The following is a 16,714-nucleotide window of genomic DNA, read 5'->3' as shown; positions in this document are numbered from 1 at the left end:
AGTGCACAGGTTATTCTCAATACACCTCTTGTTTGCACGGTTAGAACACTCAAAAGCCTTTCTGCTTCGCCTCTGAACAAATTACACGCTGTGAGAAGAGATGCATTCCCCAATATCAACAGTATGTTAATTCATCCTCCAAAGAATTTTGTAGTGGCATACTCCCAAATACAGTTTATTCTAAAGAATTCAACTGTTCAAACAATTAAGATAAAGACACCACAGATCTGCTGAAACGCAGCTAAGGAGTAATAGTACTAAAAACACACAAGCAAACCCGTTTCACCTCTCATACACAGCAGGGTAGGAGTTACCATAGTATAGCTGGTAAAGGGGTAACTCATTAAAGCCATTAGTAACTCAACCATGTAAGCGAGCCCTGGACTACATCAAGCAAGCAGATGATGGCCAGCTCTGCTTCTAGTTGCAAAGAGTGCAAGGAGACAACTCCGCCCAATACTGTGTTGCTCTTAAGACAGAAAGCCTTGTCTATTCAGGACAGATATGGTAAAGAAGTGCAAGAATTGCTGTAGGTTTCTTTGGGTTATCCTTTGCACTGCCTACACCCTTGATTGACTGGAACATTAAAATTGTGCCAGTCCAGCCTGGAGTATACAATTTGGAGGTTGCACTCATTCACTCCTGTTCAATAAAGCACCAGCAGTGCCAGAGTACACTCACTCAATCACAAAAAACTACTTGCGGTTTTAAGATACTGATGTCATAGATACCTCGTGTATTTTAGCACTGCCTTACTAACAAATCACAACAATCTCTTCTTAGAGCACAGAGACCATTTTGTAATCTCAGAAGCATTTACTGGTATTATGCAACACGCAAGCTCCAAATCCATGGGTGGCTTACAGTTAGCAGCAGGCAATCAGTGCTGCTGCAGCAGTGCCTGACTTTCAAGACACAACTAGAATGTTACTGGTGCTCTATTCTTGAATACAGGCTGGGAATTAAAAAAAATTTAAAAAGGAGATAGGAAATGCAAAAGTCTTTCTTACCCCCTCATGCTTTTCAGGCCTCGAAAACATCTTCAAGCAGACATCTCAAAAGCAAGTATGTTGACCTACTTGCAAGTATACCACCCTGGGACAAACAGGTCATAGCTTTTCCAACTAAGTGTAAACAAAACAGAAAATAAACTTACTGAATAGGTTAATATTTTGTAGAAGGGTTAATGTGTTGATGTTCAACAGAAAGCTGAAGTCTAGCCAACTGATCACATGTTCCATGTACAGTAGTGTACACTTATTTATTGCTATTAACTTGCACCTGCAGAGAGAGGAAGAAAGAGAATATTCCTTCCTTTGATCCTGAAGGTCACAAGGTGACCAAAATCCCAGCTTAATGAAGACTCTGGTGAGGTTGCAAGTGTCACATCTTCCATCAACCCTTTCAAAACACAGTGTTGGAAAGCACAGGAAAGAAAAACTGAAGTAATACCACCCAGGCTTCATAGACTATGTCAACTTAATTAGAATGGTATTTTGGCAGCACCCAAAGATTACATATCGAAGGCTGGGTAGCAGGCCAAATACTTGACTTGACTAGAATATTTTGCCAAGCCACCTACATTAAGAGCTACTTCCCTGTTCTTTCAGGGTGTCATAAAGGAAATCTGTTGTTTCAGGCCTTATAAGACTATTTAACACAGGCATGAAACAGTGAGCGTCACCAGCACTGAAGGTTAACTAGATATGTGTTAAACAAGAAACATCCCTAGTTAACCTTAAGACTACAGAATGGCTGAAGGGAAACATTTGTTCTCCAAGGGCGTAGGCTCCAGATGTAGCCAAAGTGCCATCCCTACGTACCAATGTATTTTAACCCACAAAATACCTATACTCCAAGCCTGGAACCCACACACAGGTCCCATCTGCATTCTTCCACCTCCGAGGTTGGCCAGCTGGTACTGGCAGCAGTAGAAAGGAGGGAGATGGCGGCACATAAGCATCCGCAACATCGTTTTACAGGCCTGCAGTACATTGCCCACAGAAATAAATCAACATCCAGGCTATGTATGGGGCTGACCACAACTCTATTACAGGATATGAAGAGAGTAAGTCACATACCCTATGTGGTGCTATGTGTTCAGGGTGCAGGGGAAATGTATACTCCTGCACTGCCACATCAGTCAGTGAGGAGAAACAGGCACTCCTTACGTGCAGTTCATCTCATTCTATGGCAGCTATCTAGAAGAGGTCAGAGAAAGCTGGGGTTTTGACTAGATGATCTCAAGAGGCCCCTTAATCAGTGAAGTATAGCACTAGTGCACCTGATTCTCTCTATTGACTACAAAGGGAGTTTAGAAAACTGGCTCAGATGCAAACATCCATGATCTAGAGGCAGAAAAACAGCCAGAAGAATCCCTCCCCAGTTTACATCACTAACTTCAAACTCTCAGCACGCCAGACCAGTCCCACAGTATCCTCAGACCTTTAGTCTCCATACTGCAGAAGTCAATCCTGACAAAGCTTCAGCTTCTCCCAGCAACTTTTAGGTTTAATTTCACTCTGTGTCTATACATATATGATACATGCACTTACATATGTGTATGTGAACTCAAACGTATGAACAGCTTCTTTAGCAGCAGTACAGAATGCAAGAGAACTCCTTCAGCTGACATAGCAGAACTCAGCATTGTGAATGCTCTATCTCACAAAAAATAAAAATTACAAAAAAATCTAGCTCAGTTCCCTTCCCTGAATTTCCTTTGCTGTTTGAGGCAGAGATTTTGTTCATGCTTTGCTCTTCCAAGAAGTTCTCCCCTTCCCAAAATACACTGCAGTGTAATAAAACATAAAAAAAGCAAAACCCAAAGAAGCAGCAGGTAAGCTGTCTTGCAAAAACCTCTCTAAATATCGGAAATTTGAAATTTCCAACTGCTACTGTTAATTGATGAAATAAAAATTCAAACAAGTTCCTTTGATCTAAATTTTAATCTATAAAAGCATTCACTCATCATTAATACAATCAATTTGATAGATGCATCTGAAAACTCTTTTCATTTCAGCCTCACTAACCAGCAGCACTATTTTATTAAAACCCAGTTCTGCATGAAGAGATGGATTCATGCAACTGTATGCTTTACACAAATACTTATCACAGGCTTTCACACTACTTTGTCATTGGAAGGTGGCAAATACTTCCTTCACCTGATTCTTACAGATCTCAGCAATCCCTGGTTTGTAGTATTTCCATGCTCCTCACTTCAAATGGGCAGCAGTACCACAGAATTTGTCACCAATTTCACCTGATATTCTCTCCTCTTTAGGGCACTGTTGGTCTTAGGTGAATTACACTATGGCTTGGAAACTATCACATTTGTCTCCTGCAACATCTTTACCTACACATCTTTTCTAGTCCAACTCCTCATAAGTCAATAGCCTAAAATAAGCAGCACAATTTTCATGAGCAATGTCTCATTTAACTAAACATTTAACTAAACTATACAAAACCAAAAATCTTCCCTCCAAAACACAAGACAGAAGCACAAGATCACGAAGCTGGATGCCTCTCAAGGACTAGGTTTGAAAAGGCTGCTCCATAGGTAAGAACTGCTCTTGTCTCTGTGGCAGGGGAAGATAGCCATGGTTCCCAGAGAAGCTCCCAGTTGTAAGCCTTCCCGGTGTCTCCTAAACTACGGGTGTACCCTCATGCTCTGCTCTGCAACAATACACTGCCCAATACAGCACTCCAGTCAGTCTCAGTGGGACTACTCAGTGAAGCAAGCGGCAGGAATACGTGGATATAATTTCTCCCATGACAGCAAGTAGCAGTACTGGCCAGAAGAGATCTTGCAGCTACAGTAAAGACATGCAGGGTAGTAGAAAACCACTACCAATAGATGGGAAAGGAGAAATATTGAGCAAACCAAGGAACAACACACCTGAATTTCTCCCATGGTCTGAAGAATAAAAAGGCATGGCTGTTTTCTACCAGACTTTGACAATAGATCCCTAACAGTCTTTTGATACTGATCTCTACCAGGTTAAGCCTTTTAACGTTTAATGCCCCATGGGATACATTTTTTTAAACACAGAACAACCCTGGAAAGAGCAGGATCACTCCACTTTTGCACCAGGTCAGAACGCAAACTGTTGCCTCTGTAGAGACCATGTGAGCCAAGAAGAACTTTAGGCTCCAGCTCCCAGGACTTGAGGAGCACTGAAGTTTTCATTCTCTGTAAGGAAGGTACAACACATCTGCAGAGCAAATGATCAGCAAAGTTAAGAAATCGCCCTGTATAGTCAGACAAAATTAAGTAAACATGTGATTCCTACTTACTGGAAACCTTCTCCCTGGTATCCAGTGACAGGATGAGTGGGAATGGTTCCAAGCTGCATGAGAGGAAGTTCAGACTAGATATTCAGAAACATTTCCTTTACTGAGAGGGTGGTCAAACAGTGGAACAGGCTTCCTAGAGAGGTGGTCAATGCCTTGAGCCTGTCAGTGTTCAAGAGGCATTTGGACAATGCCCTTAATAACATGCTTTAACTTTTGGTCAGCCCTGAAGTGGTCAGGCAGTTGGACTAGATGATCATTGTAGGTCCCTTTCAACTGAAATATTCTATTTCATTCATAGGAGAACATTCCTTTATATCAAAATGCACTTATCTGAATGAACACTCCTAAAGTGAAGTTCAGGACATTCTCTTTAATTTGTAAATTTTTCCTGATATATTAGCAAAAGGTCCACAAGCATTAAGTCAGTTATTTCCAGTACTGCCTCAATGCCTACTGCTAGAAATATCCATCTCAGAACACACTCAGGTGCTCTCTTGCCATCAGATTAAGGAACTTACAGAAAAAACAGTCAGTTGAGACACAGTAAATTATCCCTCAGCAACCCTAGTCTGTCTCAAATCAAGAGTAAAACCAGTTAGAGTTAACAGCAGCTTAGAAAAACTGGTCTTATTTGACACTGAAATGGACTGGGAAGTTCAGGGGATCAACTGCCATGCCTGAGGTGAGGGGCCGACAACATCCTATAGCTGCCTCAGGAGCCACCTGACCACCACTGCCATGGCAAGGCTCACAGTGCCCTATATTTTATACAGGACTCCCACTTCTCATCCTGCAACCTCAGTTTCAGCACTTAGCTCTTGGCCAAAACCACTATTTGCACCGACTGCCGGTCATTTGCATTGGCCAGCGAGGGACCGGTTAGCAGTATGAATTTCACAAACCCGCAATTACAAAACAGATATGAGCAAGTACTCTGTTGGCAATTAGAGCTCCAGCTTTATTTTATTTATTCTAGTATAAGAGCAGATGTTGCAGTTATTCAAAGGTTTTCACAACCTTAATTGCTGACCTTAATTGTTGTTAATCTTTCCCATTAAGTGGAGACAGACAGACGCTACCCATATTTTGTGAAGAAGATAGTGTCCTGCGGGGTATGAGTAATAAAAGACAGTATTGTCTGCCTTCTCCCTCCTGCGTGAAATACAGGGGTATTGGGATCAGCCAGCAGCATGGAAGAAGAATGAACAAATGACTCAGCTGTTTTATTTATTTTTTTTTGGAGGATGCATCTGCTACAAGGTTGCGCCATGTCACCAAGATTTCTTTCCCCTTTCCCGGGAGCGGGTGAAGCTTCCAAGTGCCAACTAAGGAAGCGACATATTTAGACTTCATGTTACCTGGAACAGCTGCTACACAAAGCCCCCTGCCCACCTCATTCACCATCACTCAGGCTGTAGCATTAAGAAGCAAAGTGTTGAGTTTTACAGGGCAATATTGGGTTTCATAAACAAGTCCTGAGATCAGACAAGAAAGCAACATTTCATTATATGCTAGAAACATTGCAAAAGATACATGAGAGCTTCCCAGGTCTTATCCTCTGCTCGTAGAAGGCTTTCCTGAGACTTCATGCTCAGATGTGGAAATTTCATATCCGTCTTTTCACTGCAAAACTTGGAGACTAAGTTTTTTAACCAAGAAGTACATTCCTCTGACTTTGTTCTGCAAAGCGTACTTGAAGATATTAACTTGGTGCCCCAGTAACTTGAGAACAGGCAATGCAGAGGAGGGACACTGAAGTTCAGAAATGAAACACAGGATGCTGCAACAGGCATGCCCTATAATTTAAGGCAAAAGCCCCAAAAGTCAGGACAGTGAAGATCAATTTCATGTTTATGGTTACCTTCAAACAAATGCCCAAAGTGAGCTTGGACATAAGGCTGAACCCAAAGACTAGACTAGAATGGCATCTGCTATCAGTTCTATGGCAAAATATAGGCAATCAAGTCTTCCCCCCACACACACCCCAAAAGTAACCTTAGCTGCAAACGTCTTCAAGATTTCTTGACAGGAAGAAAAGGACTGATTTTGTTTAGTTCCTTAATAGATGTTATGTTTGCTCATTAAAAAAAAAAATTAAATCAATAAGCCAGATTCCAAAAGTTCACCAGGCACCATATATACTAAACAACTGTTGACAGATGACATTTTAAGAAGAGCATTAAAAGACTCTAACAAGTTGCTAGAACGGAAGGAATTCAGCCAAGATTTCTGAAGGAAAACATCAAACTGCCAAGCTATTAACTTTTATATATACCCTGTCACACAAATTGATTTGGACATAGCATGAAAGATGGCAAGGTAGATCAGTTTTCAGACGTGAGTTCAAGGTAAATCCAGGGAACTGAAAAATCAGGAAATGACTTCTTTACCAAAAGAAGTAGTTAAAACTAGGTAACAAACATGAATAATAAAAAAGATGGCATGAGGAAGAGTAAATACATCTTTTGCAGCAGTTACGACTCAAACCTACACAACGTTTACGACACTGTATAGACAAAGGCACATTTGGACATTATTCTTAACTAGGGACTATGAAAAGGACCCGAGCTGCTGTAGTTTGCAGGAGTGGTTCCCCCTTAACACCAAGCTGGAGGATAAGCATTAAAGGTAGGAAAACACAGAGCGTTTTTTTCCATATAAGGAGTCTCAAGAATGACTGTAGTGTCTATACTTTTCAACATATCCATAAGTTCTCTGAAACATGACAAACAGGGAGGTGACATGAAGTTTGCTGGCAGTATGATGTGTTCAGTCAGAGCTGGGGCTTCATGCAAAGCACAGTGGAAGATCTCATGATCACGAGCAAATGGGCAACCAAAAGGGCAACACTGATTTAACAAATTCAAGCCAACGTGCAAAAAGAAAAATAACCCCGCCTGCGTGTATCACTGAAGTAAGTGTCAGGAATCTGAAGTTTTGTTTGAAACTATCATCTTAGAGGGGGGGAAAAAAAAAAAAAAGAAAAAAGGCAGATGATACCTCACAAGGAAATAGAGTATTAAGAATTAAGGAACTGCCACAAGCAAAGCAGAATCATGACAAGTCATTAAACCCAGGGCACACCCACTTCATGAAAACTGTGGGTTGTTATGACACTAAAAGGGTAAAATAGAATTAGAGAGAGTACAGAGAAGAGGAATTCCTAGAGCAGTATCTAACAGACCTGGATCATTCAGCATGGAGAAGAGGAGAAACAGCTAAGGGAGAAGACGACAGGCATGTCAATTATGGAGGACACACACAAAGTGCCCAGGGAATGACCATTCCCTACCAAAAGGGCAGGTAAGAGATCTGAAGTGGGTAGGAAACATGAAAAATCATTTCCATGGGGTGACTGAACCTGTCAATATGTTAAAATAATAATTTAGGCTAAGCACTGGAGAAAGCTTGTCAAGAGATAGCAACTAGAAGTAGTGGAGATGCACACTGCAGAGAACTGCAGCATAGCTCACCATGAAGCAGAAGGGCCTAAAAGCAGAGGAAAACTCCTTGCAGGCTTTCTACCTAACCAACTGCTACAATCACCTAGAGACACATAAATCCATTCTTGGTTAACCTGTGGTCTGATCCATTACAGCTACACTTACCAAGAGGAACAGCCAAAACTATACTCACTGGTACGCAGATTACTGTCCTTTTTCCCCAAAGGAGCCCTGTACCAACTCAATTTTCAAACAGAGGAACTGAGACAGCTAGCAAGGATTTTGCAGTTGCCCAGCAGGCCCCAGGCACAGGCGTGAGCAGAAGGTGGGCATCTGAGCCACAAGCTCTGCATTCAGACATGGCTATTCCCAGCTGCTGGCCCGGGGTCCCTCTGCTCCAGGTCATGTCCCCCACCAGAGACAGCAGGACAGAGGGCCCCTCAGCCAGGCTCATTTGCATAGCCCTTTCACATGAACTAAGTTCACAATTCAAATTAACATCATATTTTATTTTTTTTAAATAATATTCCTGGGTGTGAGTTCTGGGTGCTAGACATTAACCTAATGAGGATGGTGAAGGAGAGCTTGGGTGGACAGCCACATCACAGAGGTCCAGAAGCACAACCTCGGCACTGCCACGCTGCATCCTACAGAAAACACTGCATCAATTTAACAGATTTGCACCTTTAACAACTTGGCACAGACCTAAAAACTACAGTTGCTAGGCATCCTCCATGTAACATTTACTTTTAACAGCAAGTCCCACAGGCTGCTGCAGTATGCAGAAGGTAGAATACATGTAGCTTGAGAGTTGACAAGCACATGCCTAAATGCTGGCTCTCTACAACACAAAACATGAACTGCTTCGCCAGGGTGCCTCTCCTACTATTTCCATGGGAATTTACTACATCCAGGAAGGAAAGGTGCCGTTTTCATAATGGGCATCTAGGAAGTCTCTTCCTTTGCATTTCAGGACAGGACAAAAGCAAAACGAAATCTAAGATCTTAAAGAACATGAAGCTTCCTGCAAAAATCTGATGAAGTCCAGCTAAAATCACAACATAAGCCCAACACTGTACTGAAAGCTGTTAAGAGACCACAGCTGAACAAGGCCTTGAACACCTCTTATCAGCTCCTTATTTTGAGTAAAATGAAAAGCTACTTTCCAAACAGCATGAGAGTCACAACACCAAGAAGATTCTGGCTTTTTCATGTTCTCAAAATAGCATGCTAGAAAGACATCTACAAAAATAGAAGTTTTAGGTGCATTTAGCTTTTATCTTGAGCATCAGCACAAGTCTATCCAACGCAGCATTTGTGTAAGGCTCCATAAAGCTTTCCCTCATCCACAGCCTGCTCTGATGAGCTGCAGAGAACTGGGACGAAAACGGAGCCAATCACTTGAAAGCCCTCCAAGACCAGAGGATTCAGATGCTGGAGCCTGCTTGCTCCTTCCCCATCACCCCATACATGGAGAAATTCAGATTCCTCTAACTTGCTTCACTGAAATCCAAGCAATCTAATAGAAGATGGCAGCAAGCAGCATCACCAAAAATAAAAGCATCAGAGGGGAAACTATTGAAGTGTAAAGTAAAGCTTTGTTTCAGGCGCCTAAACTTGCAAGTTATTTTCACTGTACTTCTTGACACAGGAAAGTAAGCAGCAGCAGCACATTTCAGAAACCATACTCCCTTCTCCTCCATTCCCAGTAGGAAAACCAGGGGAAAAACGACCGTCTTCAAACCAGCCCCTCTGCTCCTTGGCTGCCCAGATTCATCCTTGCTGCCCTCCCCCAGGGCAGGGCGAAGCACGAAGAGGGCACCGTGCAGCTCCTCACCTCCCACTCCCTGCCTTCTAGGAATTTCCCAAGCCACCACTGCAGGATTAGGAGCTGTAATGCTATTAAACACTGCAATATCAAAACCTGAACTAAAGCACACGAAGTCTGCCATAAGAGGACAACCTTTTTTTTTTTTTTAACCTCTGGAAAAGTGTTTAAGGAACACAGCGAGGAAGCAGCAGCAAAACTGGCAACTCCACAGGCAAAACAGCCGAGTGTACTTGCACACTGCAGCCTGCCTGCTACTTCAGATTACTGATTGCAGAGCAACAAGTTATTCTCTCCCTAATTGGGTCCCAGTCTAAAATAGTCCCGTTATTTTTAGTATAGTACTTAAGTATCTGAACTGTGCCCTGTACTGCCAAAGCTGGCATGCATCCCTGGCCATACCAGAAATTCCGATATTAAACAAGAACACACACGCCACATATCCAGGCTGACTTTTGTTCTTCTGCATTGTCTTTAGTGGGTAACTTTAAAGACTTTAAACACTAACAACTGGCCAAAACCGGCACAGGCTTATGTGCTAATTCTGCATTTAAAGCTTCTCTACCAGCTACTGTGTGACAGGAGAATCAACCCATAAGGAAAGAGCGAGAGTTGCAATACCACTGAATAAAGAAAGAGACAGTCAGTTTGCTCTTAGCAGGGTAGGGCACGGATAGAAGATAAGAATGGGATTATTTCACCTCTTTCGCTTGTTATTAGTCCATACAAGTTCTGGGACACTGGAGGAAAGGAGAAATCTGAAATGCATCCTATAACTCATCCCTCTTCATCCCCCTCCACACTGCACGTACACTATGGATAAATTTAAACTAGTCAAGAAACAAAAGGCCTATGTTAAATATGTTTACACACACACACAGAAGGAGGATTATGTAAGCTCTGTCTCACAAACAATATGCTGCTTCTGTAGAAGAAATGAGATGATCAAAGCAAGACTTGTGCATGTTTCCAAGCCAGTCTTCCCACCTTCCATCAAAAGGGGTGACAACCGTCCCGCAGCATGCTAATTCTGGAGCACACAGCGCAGAACAAAATCTGAAATAGCCACAGGGTGCTCCAACAAAACCTACCTGCCTCCGTGAGCTTACTGCTGCTTACCTTGTGCTTTCATCGTAATCTCGTTTTTGTTAGACCAGGAAGAACAAGTTCCCATGAGGAATTTACTCTGCCCTTTTATCAAGTACTTTGCAGAAAGGAAGTCAGCTCTATGAAAGAGCTTTCAAGACAAGATCCTAACCTGAAAGACGGCTGCCAGCCAACAAAAATTTGTTAGTCTCTATTACCACTAGACCATCTGTTCTTGAAACTGTACGTTCCTTTTCAGAAGGGTTCTTATTTTGTGAACAGTATTAGCATTGTTCACCGTCTCTGCTCTGTAAACATCCCCTTATCCAACATGCTTCTAGATCTGGTGGTGATATAGGACCAAACCTCCAGTTTATCATACTATTATCTAGCCATTTTGGGGTGTCAGTATATTTCAGTACTTTATGTTAAACCATTCTAGTCTCAGACAGCAGCAGAAGCATCCTATATAAAGCCTTACATGGCTTCTGAATTATGGCAGAGCTGACCAGGGGCACCAACTAAATGATGTTCTCAAACCCCAATCTGACAAAAACAGCTGAGGTGAAGCTTCAACTTTTTGGCATTTGCCCATTAACTGTTTCAGTAGGTTGACTGCAGATGAAAGAACTTGCCTCTGTATTTGAAGAGAGCTTTCTGATACTGACTGCTCTCTCTCATCTCCAGTTTTTAATTGGCTTCCAGTTAATCCTCAGACCCAAGATGTTTAAGTTTTGCTGTTGCCCATACATGACCAAAAGCAACTAACAGTTAGTTCTTCTCCCTCACTAACGAGGTCAAGCAAAGTCCATTCATCTGCACTCCACTAAAAGAGCAATAGCCTGAAGATAATTATTGCAATACCAAAATAAGTGAAGGTGAAGCAAGAGACATCAAAAATATCAAAAACTCATTCTACAATTCTACAGCAATAAAATAATGATTAAGGGAAAGGTGAGTCCATTCATCACTTTCTCAGGAAAGCTACAGGTCACAAGGCCAGAACAAGAAAAAACAAACTCTAATACTAGTGATGATAGGACAGAGAAAAAAAAATAAAGTCAATTGAATCAGTAAAAATTAGATTGATCAACTTTCTCTCAAACTAGCTGGTTTTCATCAAATTTGATCATGAACATGTTGATCAGTTTGCATTTTTCTTAAAGCTTCAAACCATTAGCAGTTATTTTTGAGAGTTCATAGTGGATTGACAACAGAGCCTGGAGAATGGCAAACAGTGATATCCTAAAAAAGTGTGAGGGGAAAGGAGCAGAAAGAAGAACATGAAAGTTGTTGCTTATTTGCATGTGGATTGCCATTAAACCCATCTGCTAGCACTGAAAAGAAAGTAAAAGATCGAACTCAACAAAAACTGATCGTTCATGGATAAGCCAAGTCAAACCAACTCAACTTCCTACAATGGCAGGGTAATACATTTTAGGAACATAGAAGTAGTAGATACTGAATCTTGACATTAACAAAAACATGTCAAAAGACTCAAACCACATTCTTATGAAAAATTAAGAAAACTGTCATACAGTTATCAATGTAAACAGTCATGGCAGATTTGAAAGTGACTGGATAACTGCACTGACTTTTCATTTGCTTAGAATTGAAAAAAATGGAGACATGCACAAAACAGCCTGACATACCGAATAACCTCTGCAGAGATCTGCTCTGGTCCCACACTATTCTAATACTAACGATCTAGATAATGAAGGAGAAAATGACATTAAACTTGGGGAGGCTGCTAACTTGAAGCTGTCAGCTTGCTAGAAGACTGAATTCAAAGCAAGTTTTAGAAACTGGAAAATTCTTTGTTGAGAAAGAGGCAAACACCATATAGGAATGTATAGAGGAACATATGTGAGAATCGTGAAGCAACAGTTCTGTTCTACTCGTGGCTGATAAAGCTTCCAGCACGATGCTGTATCCAGTCTTCAGCAAATTTCAGAAAAGATCAACTGGAAAGAATCCAAGCAAAAGCAATAAGAACATCACAGAATTAGAAAAACATGACATCTGGGAGGAAAAAAGAAAAAAAACAGAATGAACTGGAGCTCAGCCAAAAGAAGAGAAAGTAAGGGTCATGATGGTATCTTTCAAATATATAAAAGCCTACTGCAAAGAAAGAGGGAAGAGTCTGTTCTCCATGCCCACAGCTTTCAGAAGAAATAGAAAAGTTTAAAAAGCAACAAAGAAGATTTAGGAAAACATTACTGGGTGGAGTGGAAGGGAGGGTGTGGTGTGAGGGCACTGGGGAAAGAGGAAAGAAAAACACCAAGTCAAAACTGCTAAAAGAAAAAAGCAATGAGTCAACAGACAGACTGTCTGGGGAGTATGCGGAGTTTCCCCATCACTGTCACCAAACTGCTATCAAAAACACAACTATAGCTTTTCATTGACTAGTTGACCTCTCTACAGTCTTCTCTCCAGATCTAGGACTGTACTACAAGAAAAATAAGCTTAACATGGATGCATTGTCTCCTCTCTTTCTTGTAAGGACATTACCCAGAGTGAGAATACCAACAAGCTGGATGCCAACTGTAACCTTCAGAGCTGAAATGTCTTAAAAAACACACAAAAAACAAACCAAAAAACAACCCACTGCAAATCTTAGGTGTTGAAATACTTATTTAAAAAGTCTAACCCATGTTCTTGCCTCTGTTGATACAACGATCCAACTGTGTCCCCGTACTACAAACAAACCAGAACCTGACAACACAGAGGCACGTGACCAACACCCTGTGGAGAGCAGCACTGGGAATTCTGCTCTCCAGTCTCACTCCAGAAGGCAAATAGCAGAAAAACCACTTTGACTCTAATGTCTTGAATTTTTTATGTTTAGCCACAATCTGAGCTCTAGATCAAAATCTTAAGATTTTACTGACTGTCAGGTTTTTGAAGGGTGCAAGGAGCATAGAAATTTCTTCTTCTAGAAAAGCATGGAAGAGAATCATCTATACGTGGTTAACCTCACACAATTAACTGAAGTCAGTACTCTAAGGTGCAACCCTATCATTCTGTAGGTTGGCATTAACACTCAGTGGAAAGCATCTCTGCATGTTTGGGGGGGGGGGGGGGGGGGGGGGGGGACAGGGACACCAAACAAAACCTCAATCCCTTCAATTTTTTTAGCTCATGGATTGTGAGCATTGAGCTGTACCCACCAGCGTATTCCAAACTGCATTTGCATTTGTTCTCACTATGTAAGACCTCTGGGAGCATTTACAGGAAATAAACTCTGATGAGACATATCTGCAAGTAATATCATCTTATTCAGTCAATCTTCTCTCTCCAGTTCCCCTCCCCACACACCACAGCTTGGCCTCCACCATTTGCATCAATGGAAGTAGCTGGGGACAGGCATTTCACAAATCTCCCAAATCCACTACCCCTGGGTACAAGACTTACTTTAGTCTTTAACCACGTAACTGGAAGATATTCAAGCATGCCAGAGGCTTAAGGGAGGCTTTGGAGTTGCTTTTGCTTTATATCAGGCAGTGTCAAAAAGGCCATAGTCTGACATCTTTTCTTGAGTATCCCAGAGTAAGTTGCTGATGCAGGGATTTATAAAGCTAGTTCATGCAATTTTCCTTAAATCTGACTAGATCTAATCCCTTGTTGTTTTAAGAAGTGGGAATTACATGTCAATACCACAGCAACAACAAGGAGAATCTAAGAGTTAAGATCAAGTTCCTATGCACAGGAGAAGCCTGCTATGGATTTATGGGATTATCACCAGTACCCTTCCCTCCCTATCAGGAATGACTGTCCGCTCCCCACTTTCCATCTTCACAACTGCAGATACTGGTATCTTGGAGTATGAGGCTGACAGTCCGCAAATGCAAAGCAATAGTCACTCCTAAAGAGTGAGAGGGCTGGGAAAAAGAATGGAAAATAAAAATTTTTTTTAAAAAATAAAAATTAATAGGTGTAGACATTTTAAGTTAAGACAGTTCAGCAGGCATTGTCATTTCATGGAGTTCAGATGTGTCACCGTTCGCATTCAGACCAGAAACATTTTTGCTCAGGCACCTCACCATGTGGTAAACTCTGGAATCCCAGGCTGTCTGAAGGGCCACCAGACCACAGGACGTGGCAAATAAACATCTACTCAAAAGTGACACTTGTGGTTTAGACCAGGACTGAAGTCAGGCCAAGTTTTAGACGTGAATTAGCTACCTGTGTCACAAGTGGGATGTTTACTATACATTGTGGTATAAATACTCGTTCTCTCCCGATTTTTTTTCTTCCAAACACTTCCTCCACCTTTGAAGAGGCAATCATGATCTCTGGGAATTTAATTTCCCCAAGCTGGGATGTGAAAGCTAACACAGAGCAATACAGCCATCACACGGACAAAACACAGCCCCCAGAACAGCAGGCTTTTCCCATACAGATGCCTGACAGCAGCTTCAAGAAAGCGTTAGCATTACTCTGAAAAGATAATCATATCAGTAATCATTTTCAGAGCCATGATCTAGCCATGCTGTGAGCTAAGACACTCCCCCACCCATCACCTCATTTTCACCTGAGAGTTGGGGGGAGGGCAGCCTGCTTTGCCTTTTCACTCCATCACACTAGAAATACCCACATGATTATGGAAATTAATTTGATTCCTTCTCTCACATTGCTGAGAAGTGGGTGCACTGGGGGGGGGGGGGGGGGGGGGGGGGGAATCAAATTGATTAAAAAGTTGAGAGTTGTGTCAATATTGTCCTTCTCTGTGCCTTCTCTTCAAGGCTCTCACCACGTCTCCCAAACTCTCTCCTTTAAAGTAGAAGTAGTTTTCCCTCTCCCCTCCCCTTCTACTACTGCAAAACACACATATGAGCAAAGAGGTCACTTAGAAAATGTCAATCAAATCTTCAAAAACAGACTAGAATGGCTTCTAATCTTTCTTTTACAGTAACTATCACAGTAACAAAAAGCCCCAACCATTTTTAGTTGGTGTTCGTTTACATCCAAACTCCAGGGTAAATTTATTCTTGGTTAAAATTTAAGTCTTTAGTCTGTATTCAGTTCTTTCTCCCTACCAATGGGATGGCTCAGTCCTTTCTTACAGGATGCAAAAGGGCAGGGAGACTTTGTGGTGCTCCCTGGTGGAAGATGACATCATAATTCAAAGCATTATAGGTTAGGTCAAGTTTAGGATATAGCTACTTTGGACTGCTCTGCTTTGGTTTATGCAAATCCTGTTATTTCTTCATTGACCACACAAGTCTTTAGGGAGATTACAACCATGCTGCAAAATCATCTTCACTGATTAAAAAAACACCAACAAAAAGCCACATCTGCAATCCAGCCTGCACTAAGGCAACAAGGTTGTAAACAGACTCTTCCAATAAGAGTGGCAGAAAGTCATTAAGATTCATTTAAGCTACCTAGAATACTTGGTTAATTCTAACCTGCTAATGGATTTCAGAGGCAGCATCTCGGGTGAAAATCACTTTTAATACAATCCTCAGTCCACTGTTTTTCCAGGGACCTCATTCAACATGACTAGGGTCTCAGGTAGCACAGGTTAACCACATTACAGCATTACTTTTAAAAGGATCTCAGAAGACCGTAGGAAGGCATAACCTGAAGCTCTCTTTTCCAAGTCCCTCACCTCCATGCATGGCCACAGCCCTGCAAAGCTTTCACGCTACCACCAAGCCCAGTGGGCCCCCAGCCCAGCTTGGAACTACAGCTCCCACTGCACATGCCGACACAAGCCAGCCCTGCACACATCACGTTGCTGAAAGGCTTCATTGTAAGGTCCCAGGGGTACCAACAAAGTGTTGAATGCATGTGGGATGAAGCACGCATTGAACTGCAGAGGAGATACACCCCTTTCAGACACCATAAAGGGGCTCTATAATATAGTAAATATAGTCACTAATAAATAGAGTACACAAATAATAAAACCTGCTTTAACTCACAGTGTCAGTATACCACATGAAGACAGTGCAAAGCACAAGTCGCAAACTGGTCTTACTGCAATACCGTCTCCCTCTTGGCACACCTTTTCAAGATGCTTCCTCTTCTACTTTACAATACTGGTGCTCACCTCCAG

General features: G+C 41.9%; 1 protein-coding gene across 7 annotated transcripts in view; it reads right to left on the bottom strand.

The window, feature by feature from the left end:
• Nucleotides 1–16,714, bottom strand: part of GRB10 (growth factor receptor bound protein 10) — a 150,367-nt gene that overhangs the window by 121,794 nt on the left and 11,859 nt on the right. Inside the window, exon 1 of one of the 7 annotated variants that reach the window (XM_074825369.1) lies at nt 1,011–1,122. The exons of the other annotated variants lie outside the window; for them this stretch is intronic. The gene's annotated coding sequence lies outside the window, so the exon portion shown is untranslated. Of the gene's footprint in view, nt 1–1,010; nt 1,123–16,714 lie in introns of those variants that run through there. 7 annotated transcript variants of the gene reach the window in all.

Source organism: Strix aluco, chromosome 1, assembly GCF_031877795.1.
Source record: "Strix aluco isolate bStrAlu1 chromosome 1, bStrAlu1.hap1, whole genome shotgun sequence".
Lineage (NCBI taxonomy): Eukaryota > Metazoa > Chordata > Aves > Strigiformes > Strigidae > Strix > Strix aluco.
Note: the sequence above shows the minus strand (reverse complement) of the source record. Positions and strands in the feature narration are given on the sequence as shown.